Consider the following 13,226-nt stretch of genomic DNA (forward strand, 5'->3'; position numbering starts at 1 on the left):
CCTTGTTCTATTGCAGGGGTAGGCAACCTGGGCACTTCCGCTGTGGAGCAACTACAATTACCATCATTATTTTGCCTCTGGAAGTGATGCCTGTGGCTGGCAGAGTCATGCAATGCCTCATGGGACTTGTGGTTCCGTGGCAGCTGGAGTGCCAAGGTTGCCTACTCCTTTTATATTGAAAAAAAGAGATCCTTACCAGTGAGTTTTTCGCCACTTCTTAATCGTCTTGGCTCCATTCCACTACATGCTGCATCACATAACATTATTAAGAAGCCAGAAGCCAGTATTAGAAAGACCACATGGACCTGCAGAAAATCACACGATAAGGCATAATAGTATTGAATATTATACTATACTAATAATTTCCCCAATCAAAATATTCATCTTTGCATTGTTTGAGTGGGTACTATATTTATAGCCTGTTGGTCTTGGTGGAACATGTATACACTGATGAAGATTTTTCCTTCATGTATTTGAGCTTCAGACTAGGTTGTATACATTATAATTATGTATGGCCCCAGTAACATCTGTGAGTTGTGTTGAGGCAGGCAGCCCTTTCCTTTAAATGGGCCTCCAACCCCCCAGAACAGGCCTGTACCATTTTTATCAACTTAATTTATCAACACATTTCAGTGCATGCCAGTGAGTTACTATGCCTTGCTTTAGTGTGTTGGGGTGCCATTAAAATGAATTGCACTGCAAGGCAGTAATGTGATTAATAGTGGGTAATTGTCTGCATAGCGTTCTGTTTAGGCTTTTCTTCCTCCTTTTTTTTTTTTCTTCTTCTTATCTCTATAGGTTGAACTTGATGGATTGTGTCTTTTTTCAACCTGACTAACTATGTAACCATGTATTAGGCCAAAGCTATGATGCCAGCCCAAAGGGTTTGTCCAACCAAAACTGACATTTAAGGTTTGGTAGATTCTTCAGAGCTGAATCATCTGCCAGCTTATTATGTGTGTAAATAACTTCAGAAATCTCTGTGCTCAAGTTATCAAGTCAAACACCTACTCTGACACCTGCTATGATGCCCCATTCCTCCAACTGAAGTTCTAGAGTTTATAATATGGACATTGTTATGATAGCACCGCTGAGCAGAAGGCTTGAGCCTTCAAAATTTTGAAAACTACATCTATGGGCTCGCTGCTTGGCTCCCAAGAGCTATAGTGAAATCACAGAGTGATCCACTATCTCTGCCTAGAACTGAGCTGTGACTTTAAACTGGGATAAGCCTGACAGAGAATGGTGCAATCATGTAATTGCTAATAAAGTATAATGAAGACAGAACATTAGAGGTGTGCTACAGTAACAATAATATATAATATAATAAAATGCTACAATAAAAATAAATAAGAACTCCTTTACCTTAAGCCCTCATTCACACTAGAAAAGGCCGGCACGAACAGCTCCGTGCTACGTGCATGGCCGTATCTGGCAGCTCCCTGGGAAGGACAGGTGCTGCGTGTGAGGCAGCTCCGTGTCGGGTAGCTCCCTCATTCCCGGGAGCTGCCCGATAAGGCCATGCACGCAGCACGGAGCTGTACGTGCCAACCTTTTCTAGTGTGAATGAGGACTTAAAGGAGAACTATGGGGTCAGGGCTTTTCCCCATAGTTCTCCTTAGGGTAACGGGAGGACACAAACTAGCGTCCTCCCGTCACCCTAAGCTCAGTATATCGTGAGCTACAGCTCGCGGTATACTGAGACGCCGCAGCTGAAACGGATCCCGACAATTATGTCTGGATCCGCCCAGCAGCGTGAGTGACAGCTGGCTCTGCCTATCTAGAGGCAGAGCCAGCTGTACCCACCCCTCCCCCGTCCATTCCGCCAGTCAGCGCTGGCGGATCGGAGGGGGGAATCCAGCCCCTCCTCTGTCACGGCAGAGAGCCGTGACAGGATGGAGAAGTGAGCGAACGCCGGTATGTGTTCCTTCCCGATCTACTAAGCCGACCTGTCTCATTGTCAAAGGTCGGCTAGTACTATGAGGTGAGTGAAAAGCACTCACCTCATACTTCTCCTTTAAGTAAAACTGCAGTTTAGTTAAAATATAATTATATGGCATAATAAAATTGCTATATAAGCCATTTTGTAATTTATTGACCATTCCATTTTAGTTTGCAGCTGCTGTAATTTTCTAGAAATGCGAAAAAAACCTCACTGCAAAATGGCAACCTGGAGGCATTCTGTAGATCATCTGTGCACAGAATGCCTCCCAGAAATGTCATTTCCTGCTTCTGTGATTGACTCATTTGATTTTCTAAGAAGTCTACGCTGAGTCGCTGTTCAGGTGTTCCCTGTAATAGAAATTCAATTATTTTCAAAGTGCTCTGCAAAGCAGCTGACAAAAACAGCAGCAAAAGAGCAAGAAGAAGATGTTGTCACCTTCAATTTGTCTGCTGCTGCCACTGATGGTGTCAGTGAAATTATGAATCAAAGTACCATTGCAGCTCAGCAGTAATGTTGCATTAAAGTACTGCACGTCTAAAGCCAAAACTTGGATAGAGTTGGACGATTAAAGCCACTGTTTGGTATGGTTTGTTTCCCATTGGGAGGATTTCCTTCACTTCCTGTCCTGGAGACACAGAAGGAAATGAAAGGAAATCTCTATTAAATAGGGGGATCCCCACCTTGACAGTTGTCACCAGAACATGTGTTCCCATTGGAAGACTTCTCTATTCTAGCGGCAGCCTTAAATGGTAATTCCAGTTGCTCACCAAATGGGAGAAAATTAAGTTACCCCAACAAATATGCCTCCACCCCACCCCGCTGGTCATACCTTCGCGTGATCTGCTGTCCCCCCACTGTAGTCGGTCAACTGACCACGTTGACCAGTGAGAAACCTTTCTTAGCAAGAAGCGTTTCCCATTGGTCAATTGCAGATCACTCACCGGTATGACCAGCAGGGGAGAAGGGACTGATTTGTCAGGGTAATTTCATTTTCTCACATTTGGTGAGAAACTGGAATTACCATTTCATTTTTACACTTACTGTCCTGCTGGGAATGGTCATCAGGAAAACAGAGACAGTGAGCTGACAGCAATAAAAACATAGCAGAGGTTCTAATCCTTCATAATCTATCCATAACCAAAAAACATGTTGGCTTCAGCTATATTTTAAGAAGTAAATACAGAATTTCCCTATACATATAGTAAAGTAGATCCTTTTTCTTGCATAAGGAACAGTTCTCTTACCATTGGAGAGGATCGTGAATTGGAGCCGTGATGCATAATTCATACAGAGAAGAGTAGCACACAAACAGAAGACAAGTCGTTGGGAAGATGACAGCGGAAGGTAATGTGTAGCTTTATGAACGAATGAAAGGTGTGGCTACAAGACACATCATCAGAAACGACACTCCCACACTTCCCCAAGGAAGGAGCTATTTGATGAATTACTAATTAAAAAGCTATTTTTAGCAGCTCTATAATATTTTATTTGTAATACTTTTGTAAAAGAACACGTGATCAGCTAAAGTACGTGTGAGAGAATGATGCCCAATGTAGTGTGCATACTCTTAAACGGTTATGTAAATGTTATTTATATCATCATCATCAACAACCTTTTTGATACTGTTCTCAGAAAGGTATGGCAAAAAAAAGACATATATGATGCAGACTGTCACTAGCATCGAAGAGTATCTATGGTCAAAGACAAAAAAAGTGTATTTCTATACATATTTATTCTATCCCACGCCTAATAATCATAAGCATCTAACGTTTGTAAACTAACTTATTGAAGATGCCCATAGGCTGAACTTCCTCAATGCCCTGAGAGAATTTCACTCAGCAGGGAAAGAGATGCAAAGCACGCCGGGAATCCAAGTTGTTGAAAGTGATGGGCAGACGGAAGGCAGCGCTCACTACATTGAAGCGATTTTTTCAAGCAAGCTTTAATTGCATTATGAAAAACAACTATATTATGTATTCCTATCACAATGCTGATGTTATTACAGGATAGCATATGCTGGGACTTTAGAACTCCTTTAACACAACAGTGTTTAAGGGTGGGTCCCCCCACCCTTAAAAAATATTAGTTTTATTACCTGCTAATCCTGCCAGTAGATTTGTTAATTCACCCTACATGTGACAGGCCAAGCTGTCAAGCAAAAAGGGCAGTTACATATACAGGAAGTCCCTGTCGGAGCTTTGAAATGATGAAAGCACCTATCAATCAACCAGCAAGGGCCATTGACTGCGATAGATTGGATGAAAGCACAGGGAGACCACCATCCTGCTGAATTAGGAGCTGGTGGTCTCCCTATTTACAAAAAGCCTCAAAAAGACAAAGTGGCAGGATCAACCAGTATTTATGAAATATTTACTCAACCATGCACAACTGCATTGACAAGGCAAAAAGGGAACTACTAACACAATGTTAGTATTTGGGTTTACATACACTTTAAGTTACAAGTCAGCAAATAATATCTAGCTACTGTGTGATTGTCAGGGTTTCTTATACTTCCTTGTCCAGTTGCTTGCAGCATGGCTTGTTTGCAGTGTGTCTGTTCCTCTTTGGCGCTTTCTTATGACCAAACCTGTTAAAATCATCATTCTGCAACTACTGACAAAACCCTTGACAAATTCCTGTCTCAGAGTGATTGTGGAACATCAGTTCACTATTTAACCATGAGCTTGTCTATTAAGTCTGCGCCCTTGTGTGTTTTCTGATCTACCAAGTGCTGTGCAGTTGTTCCTGTTCTCCATGTATGACCCTGGCTCTGGCTGACTGATCTCCTAGTTCCTGACTTCGGCTTATGTTTCCATTCATTTTGCTCTCTGTGTTCCCTAACTTCTAACTTCCCTAACTGCTTATCTTTATTCTTGTTTTCAATAAACTAATTTTATTTTTTAAACCTGCACTTTAAGTTTCTGTCTGGTTTCTTGGTTCTCTGACAGACACTGAAGATTCCGGCGTAGATGGCAAAACCTATTAATTTTCAAGCTGAATGAGAGAAAACAAAACGTATATGGCTAGCATAATTCTCATTGGCTCGTGGCTCTGAAACGTTTTATTTATAATTGATAGCTAAAAAAAGCTCATACCAGAGCAATGTTGGAATGCAAGCCTGATAGGGTCTGGAATGTGAGGAACAGTGCCATCATTTATCAGCCTCACTTCAGCACCTCTTAAACAAGGTCATAATACTGTATGGAGTGTGTCAGGTCTCAATCTCTTTGTCTAACTAAATGCCCTTTTCACCAGGGAAACAAATCAGCAGATCTGGAAAACTAGACATTCCAAATTTTAAGATCTTTTTTTATGTGATGGTATGGCAGTTTGTCCCTTATGCCATGGAAAGGAAACAGCGTACTGAGGCAGTATCCTAGTGCCTGGTGTGCACAATGTGGCTGATTTACTATGGAGCATGTTCAATCTGTAAAGTGAATATTCACTATACAAAGAAAAATGTGGTGAAAAGAATATCCAATCACCTGCAAGGAAATAAAACTGAATTTATGCATTCACATGATTGGATAATAGAAGTCAGCACAGCTTCACCACAATCACAAAGCTATATGAACATTTTTCAAAGTGAAAATGCTACACTTCTTTAGTAAACCGGCCACAATGGGTTTACATTTTTGGGAGGAGAGGGGGTGGGGGAGAGATGGGTTGGCACAGTTCTTGTTACCAGTGAGGTATTTAGGAAGGACAACAAAATTGATAAACTCACTCCTTCCCTTTATAATTTAGAAATAAAAGCCTTCAAAATGCATTTTTATTTTTAGTATTATTGTTATACAGGATTTATATACTGCCAACAGTTTGCACAGCGCTTTACAACTTATTGGGAGACAGTACAATTACAATACCACACAATAGAATTAGAAGGACCCTGCTTGTTTGAGCTTACAGTCTACAAGCTTTTTACTCACATGAACCTCTATGGTGCATCTTCTGTGAGTGAAGACCAGTGGTCCACTGCTGTAATATGTGCCAGCTGCTGCATCAGTCTTGTTGCCACCCCTCAATCTGACATCACATCTCTAGAGTCTCCTGGAGCCCGTGAGGTCCCCACTGCTGGACAGTCAATGGAAAGTGTCCACAGTATCCAGTCAGCGGCATGGGCATCCGAAGATGTACCCTTCTACACTGCGGAAGAATGAAGTCTCTGGATCCAGAGTGTCACATGACCCCAATCTCAGGTTAAGGGGGCTTTTAGATTTTTTTAAAAATTAAACCTAGTGATTAGTTAAAGGGGCTTATAAGGTAGTGGGGAGAAGTTTCCCAGACACACTTGTCAAAACAGTAGTGAAGAGTTTTATTTGTCCAGCTGTGGAAATAGATTGAATGCTCTTTTTTTCAAAAAAGTGAGGTATTTAAGCCAAAACAGGCTGCTTATTGTACACTTGTTTGGGACTTAGATTTCATAAAACATGGCATTTTATTCTTTAAACCAACCCTGTCATAAGACAAAGGCTGCAGAACCAAGTAAACCTGCAAAAAAGGTGCATAAATTCTTAGTTTTCCTGCTTCCTGCCCCAATAAAACGCTGTTCCTTTAAATAAAAACCTTAATCTGAAGTCGGCTAGGAAACTGACACTTTTAGGAGTCTCTCTGTTCTCCCTTACAATCAGCATGTTTCTTGTTAGCACATGAGCAGCAAAATACAACTGCTTCGTTTGCTGCTGCTCCAATTTTAAAGTGACATTAAACCCTCAGATTTTTAAACATAAAACAATACTGTAATGTGTGCCTTACTGTAATCCATGGTTGTTTCCCTTCTCTTTGCTGCTCTTCCTTTTAATCCTTATCTCTTCTCATGCTGGGCAGAACTTCTGTTTTGCAGCAGACTGCCTTGTCTCTGGAATGGCTACATGGTGTCTGTGTGAAGGTTCACAACCTGAGCCAGTACAACAGGAAGAGGCACTCAGCTGAAAAGGGAAATTCTCCCCCAGCATGAGAAGAGATACAGATTTAAAAGGAAGAGCAGCAAAGAGAAGGGAAACTACCATGGATTACAGTAAGGCACACATTACAGTATTGGTTTATGTTAAAAAATCTGAGAGTTTAATGTCACTTTAAGCTCTGCTGTACTGTGGACAGCAATAGGCTGATACCAAATTAATTTCAGGTACATATACTGCTTGCATTAAAGAAAAACCTTTCATGATGTATCATTGAATACAATGCTGCATTTATTTGTGTCTTATATCTGTCTGGAATTTAGCCTTAATTCATTATTAACACAATGACTCTCTTGATACAGTACAGTTGCTCAAATATTTCTTGTGAAACAGGTATCCAAAGCTACAATCATTAGCAATGTGGGGACATGTAATTGAAGACAATTGCATGGATATAAAGTAGAAACAATTATACCTTTGAAAACAGAAATGCATTCAATGCAAATTAGGATATAATAGTTACAAAATCCAGTGTGGAAATAACTCATTGTTATCACAAGCACAGGTGAGTCACACCTGCAAATGAAGAACCTATTGTTTCAGGACAGTCTTTGTTTCAGTATTAAGTTAGCCATACACATGAAGTTACTGTTTGATCAACAATTTTCTACCCAACTCTTTTGATTTTTCAGTTGAATTTTGTGGTGCCTCCCACGGCTGGAATTTTGGTCAATTCAGCGGGAATAAGCCAAAATTCTAGCTCTGTATAGCCAGCTTTAAACATTTTTAAGGCAGTTTTTCCAATTTATTCCTAAATGATGTTGATATTAATAAATGTTGTATGACAGATTAAATAATATGTGATTTCTCCACAGAAGAATGTTGACAATTTGGAGTACTGCAATACAAATAATGCAGGTGGACAAAAAAGTTATTGTGTATGTACAGCAAAATGTTTTCTTTTTTATATTTTGGATAGAGTAGAAAAGAGTTAAACACCCTCATGGGTTTATTTTTTAATGTCTATACAATTGAGGAAACTTTCCTTCTCTTCCTATTTTAAATGCATTAGGAAGTAAGAGGAAATCTCCCAAAGTGAGGATAATGCTCCTCTTAGATAGTTCACTTTGAAACAGGTATCCCCATTAGATTTCCCTCTACCTCTTGGTAAGAGACAAAGCTAACATTTTAAATTTCCCCTCAAATTCCTGTACAAGGCTGATTTATAGTAATCAAATGTTAACATAATCAGGAGGGAGAGACTTGGACTAAAAAAAAAAAAAAATGTCTCTTCATACCTTTGCTCTTCCCATCAGTTGCTCCTCTCATCCCACGCTGCTGGCGATGTCCAGTACCAAAAAGAGCATAGTCTGGATAATATCATCCCGTCCGGCTGTACACAGTTAATCTGCTATAGCAGGGGAGAAACTGAAGCTATCATTAGGAATCCACTGCAGTGGTGGAAGTGGTAGAACCCTGGAGAAAAAGTCCTGCTATAAGACTTAAAAATGAGCAAATACACTTTAAAATTCTTCCAAGCTCATAAGAGGGGGGATACATTTTAAAACCAAAAGATGTACTCAATACTCAAAGAGGATTTGCACCCTCTCCATTTACAACCAGTTCATATAGACATTTACTAACTCTTTCTCAAGAGACTAGGAATGGTGCTATGTACTGTAAGTTGATTTCCTCTGAGGTGGCTAAAATACTTATACCATGGGTTAAAAGTTTGACCGCAGAATTTCTATGGAAAATTCACAACAGTATTCACATTGTGAGAGATAGGATGCATGGACATGTGGTGAGTTTGCAATTCAATACTGTACTCTGTAAAAGACTGGCATACTGAGAAAGGAAATGGATATTCTGAAATTACAAATGCTGTTGGTTAAAGAGACATTGTGGGGTTGATTTACTAAGCACATAAACACGCCATGAACACGAGGTTTAGTATGCATCATCATGCACACACATTGCATATGATGCACATGTACATACAGCTAATGCCTGGTCATATGCGCAATAAACGTGCAAGAGGAACCGTGAGCAGGGTGGGAATATATGCACAAGGCACTGTTGGACATTTTTGCGGGTTAAAACGCGCACGCAGCCTGCGCGTGTGCGTGTTGGGCTTCGTAAATCAGCCCCTGTAAGTCACTACTCTTCCTGCCACAAGACAGTTCTGTTGTTTGGAGGCACAAGAGGAAGGGAGAGAATCCTATGCGCTTGGAATTAGTAATAAGCCAATCCTTAATAAATGCTTACAACTGAGAGATTGTTTAACCTCAGGCTTGCCTGATCTGCTTAAGGTGCCCATACACCTCCCAATTATCGTACGATAATCGTGGGAAATCCTGCGATCGTACGGTAATTGGCAGGTGTATGGAAGGCGTGCGACCGTTTCTACTGTACGGTCGCACGTCTTTTGTCTCCTGTGAAGGCTTGAAAACCCGCCGAGAATCGTACGATTGTTGGCGGGTTAGTTCCGCTCTCGGGAGACAAATGCCGAACGTGACGGTGTGCGCAAGCGCACACTGCCTGATTAGCATTGCAGTAATCGGAAGCCCGCCCCTCAGCGGGGCGGGCTTGCGATGATCACAAGTACGATCTGCCTGTCCAAGATGGGCAGATTGTAAATTTTTTTAATTACCTTACAACCATCGCAAAAGACAAAGGTTTATAGCTCTCTTAGTCTGGTTGGGTACAGTCTTATAAGTTATTATATATAGCTATTGTCCCTACATTAGTGAAGTAGTTTGAAAACAAAGTAACATTTTTGGGTCAGTTTAATTTGTAAGTTTTTAAAAATATTTTTTAGTTCTAACCATAAGCAATAAAGAAGCATTATACAGTGTATACAGCGGGAAAACATGATCTGAGCCTCCATTCACACATCAATGTTTTTCCGTGCATATCTGTACACGTGTAAACACTGTGAGATTTAGCTTTCAATGGTAGCACATTAATGACGGAGTCCACTCGCTTACCACGTCTTTTAAAGGGCCTCTTTGCCCACTTTTATTAGAACCAACATAAAAGTCCACACCGGTGTTTCCCTCGCAGGGGTCTTCAAACACAGTACAGCAAATAATGTTTGTCCAAGTCTCACCAACTCCAGGTTGTCACACATACTACACTTGTAAATGGCTCTCTCAGCCTCCTCGGCTGTCTTCCCGTGCCTCTAGCACACACAGCCACCTGGCTCCCCTCTGCCTTCTGGGTGGAATCCTCCTGACTCCCGAACATCCCTGTTCCTCTTCCCAGCTGGAGACCAGAACACTAGCCCGCACACTTCCCATAAGTGCAGTGCACAGGTGTGCAATCAGGTGCTGGCCACTACTAAACAATGGACCCAGGAATGGAGATTTCATCCCTCCCTGTTCCAGGATCCCATGCCAAATCCTGAAATCCTGGGAAGAGCCACAAAGTCAGCTCTTTCCCAGTACAAAACTTGCCTCCTGGAACCGCTCAGCCCCTCTGGCTGAGAGTCCTGGGTGACTACAACCCCCGGTTCTACCGTGGGATTGCCACACAAAACCACAACACGCAAAACCCAAAAAGCAATGCATTCCCATGGGGCTCCCTCACACCCATGCGTTCGTATGAATGCTCAAAAACGTGGAACGTGGAAAATAGTACATGTGTGATTTTTTGGCCAATTTGGGTACGTTCTGTCCCCCCAAAATCTATAGTTGTAGCTGCAAACGTGCTGAATAATGCGTGCCTATTATTTGCAAGTTTTTGTGCACGCGTAGGAGCAGGCGTTTTTGCGCGCGTAAAAACGTGCTGATTTCCAAACGCATATGTGTGAATGGAGGCTAATACTTTGGCTATTAGTGGCACCAGAGCTAAATACAGAACATTTGCAGGAGTCAAACATTTGCACCATCTATGTATCGGATGTCACCATTATACTAAGGTCTGTAGCCACAGAGAAGGAGTTTGAGGATGTGCGCTGGGATATCTGAAATTGGTTTATAAATCCTTTGGAATTAAAGTCCCTTTTAGAATCATCTATCTATTATTCCTTCTTTGAAAAATATATTATTTGAAGGGAGCTTATCAGAATGGGTGAAAATTAGAAAAGACATGCAAGGGTACCCCCTCCTCTGTTCCTGAATTTTGCTGCAGAGTTCTTGGTAGCAACATCAAAAACCTTGCTATCTCTTAAGATACAGAAAGGAAATTAAGAATGCAATCTATGATTGCTTTAAGAGGATTTGTTCCTAATATGAAATCTAGTCCCAGTTACAAAAAAGACAAAGACTGGCGTTGGCAGGGATTAAAGACATGGGAATCTTTTTTTTTTTTTTTTTTACATCTTAGCTGATTAAACAAATTCTGGTGCATATTATTGAATGTACAAAGTATATTATTCAACAATAATTAGCAGTACATTTGATACAATTAAATTGAAGTACTTCTCACTGACCTTAATTGGGAGGATTATTATCTATAATGTTACTTATGTTACGGAAATTAAGCTATTTCTAAATAAACCAGTTCTTCTCAAACTTTGTAATTTAGGTAATCCATTTCAAGCCTTAGCCTACTTTAATTGTAATCATAAAAACAAGAATAGAAATGATTTTATCCAGTTAATAAAGGGAATTTAGTCTTGCTGAATGATACGTTTTAATCCATTACATCTGCAACGTGAAGATACAAATGTCAACAGAACACTAAACTAAATCAAATTCCTCACTATTCTCTCTATCGTTGATTCCTAATTAACATTCACTAACTACCAATAAAAAAGCTGCTGTACTAGAATTCAAATGTTATAAAAATTTTAATAACCAATTAGTATTGCCCTCACTCCATTACCTATATGTCAATATATTTGTATACAAATATGTAAAAAGTAAACAATATCAGTTATAAAAATTCTGATAAAATACAAACCATGTGCAACCAATAAATACCTGAAAACTGTACAAAATATTTCTAATGTTAAAGTACTGAAGATAAAGTACCAAATATTATATATGTGTGTATAAGGTTCAGCATCCATTAGCTCTGAAAATATCTTCTCACCCTCTTCAAGTGCCTAAACTCTGTTTAACCAGAGAAATCTGAGTCCAAAAGAGTTTACTTGTATTTTAGGCTTGAAGCAGCATTCACGAATGAAGAAGAGATATTGGGCCCTTTTTTAAATAGGAGATACTGGATCTGGGTGCAAGGAGAAGGATACAGGTAGAAGGAAAACAATTTTATTGTTTTTTTATGATAGAAATTATTTATTTTTAACAAATTTACATACATATTGTATATTTTGATATATAAGTAAGAAAGTGATTGCTTAACCTACTGTTTAATATAATCTTTAAAGAAAAACTAGAGGCAGACATTGTATTTATTAACCATTGCAGTGGGGCTATCCCCTGTCTTTTTACCTAGGGTAAAAAAAAGAAAAGAAAAAAGTTATACTCACTTAAACCTCAAAGCAGGCTGACTATTAGACCGGTCTCTAGAGCATTTCTCCCCCTCCTCTGCAGCAGTCTAGGAATCCTTGAGTTATGACATCCAATACAATGTATAGGACGTGAGGACGCTGAGGGATATATCATCGCTGCAGCAGAGGAGAAGACAGGCTGGAGGGAGCGCTGCCGACTCTCAGGTTTGGGTAAGTATAACCCTAGGAAAAAATAAACAGTTAACCCTTGCAGTGCAGGAGTAGACCCGCTGCAAGGGTTAATACATTTTCTGCCAGGAGTTCTTCTTAAATCATCAATGACACATGTTAGTTGATGGAACTTATTGCATTTCTGAAGTTTTTCATGCACTGTTTCTAACATAAAAATGGATTCTAAAGAGTATAACGAATAACCCCTTATTTCATGACAGATGTAACATAGTACAGTACACAATGCCAAATGGAACATGTAGCACTAATACAGAACGCCATTCAAAAAAATAAATGAAATAGTCCATTAAGAAAGCTTTGGCTGCAGTCCTCACCTTCAATCCAGACCTGTCCTGGACAGTACTGGACTGGCCATCTGGAAGATGTCCTCATTGTTCCAGACTGAATGACAGCCAGCATCATGCAACCCACTTCCAAGATGGGTTGCATGAATAATTTGCCATTGGACCCACCCCCTCAGGTGGTGTGTGTGTGTAGAGGGAGAGCTCCAAAAAAAAAGATCTTCTGCTTTAAACTACTAACACTAACTTTCACATGCATGTGAACTCTGGTGAAATTATATATTTTCACACGTCTTACTCTGTAATGCTTGACTGGCTTAGAAATGCCAGCTACATGGCTTAGGTCTGCCCTCGCAGGAGGCACGTGTGTCCTGCTTTGGCCCTTTATGGTTAGCTGGCTCCAAATCCCATTCATGTCCCTCTCTTCTCACCATTTCACCCTGGATTCT

The 13,226-nt window shown here is 40.3% G+C and overlaps 1 long non-coding RNA gene across 1 annotated transcript; it reads right to left on the reverse strand.

The window, feature by feature from the left end:
• Positions 1-209: 209 nt before the first annotated feature.
• LOC108798494 lies at positions 210-3,275 on the reverse strand. Its single transcript, XR_001941954.1, has 2 exons — positions 3,190-3,275; positions 210-305 (listed from the first exon to the last, which is right to left on the reverse strand). It is a non-coding gene; the product is annotated as an uncharacterized LOC108798494 (long non-coding RNA).
• Between the last annotated feature and the right edge of the window lie 9,951 nt (positions 3,276-13,226).

The sequence above is a fragment of the Nanorana parkeri genome, unplaced genomic scaffold (assembly GCF_000935625.1).
Source record: "Nanorana parkeri isolate BGI_ZX_2015 unplaced genomic scaffold, ASM93562v1 scaffold1488, whole genome shotgun sequence".
NCBI classification, from domain to species: Eukaryota; Metazoa; Chordata; class Amphibia; order Anura; family Dicroglossidae; genus Nanorana; species Nanorana parkeri.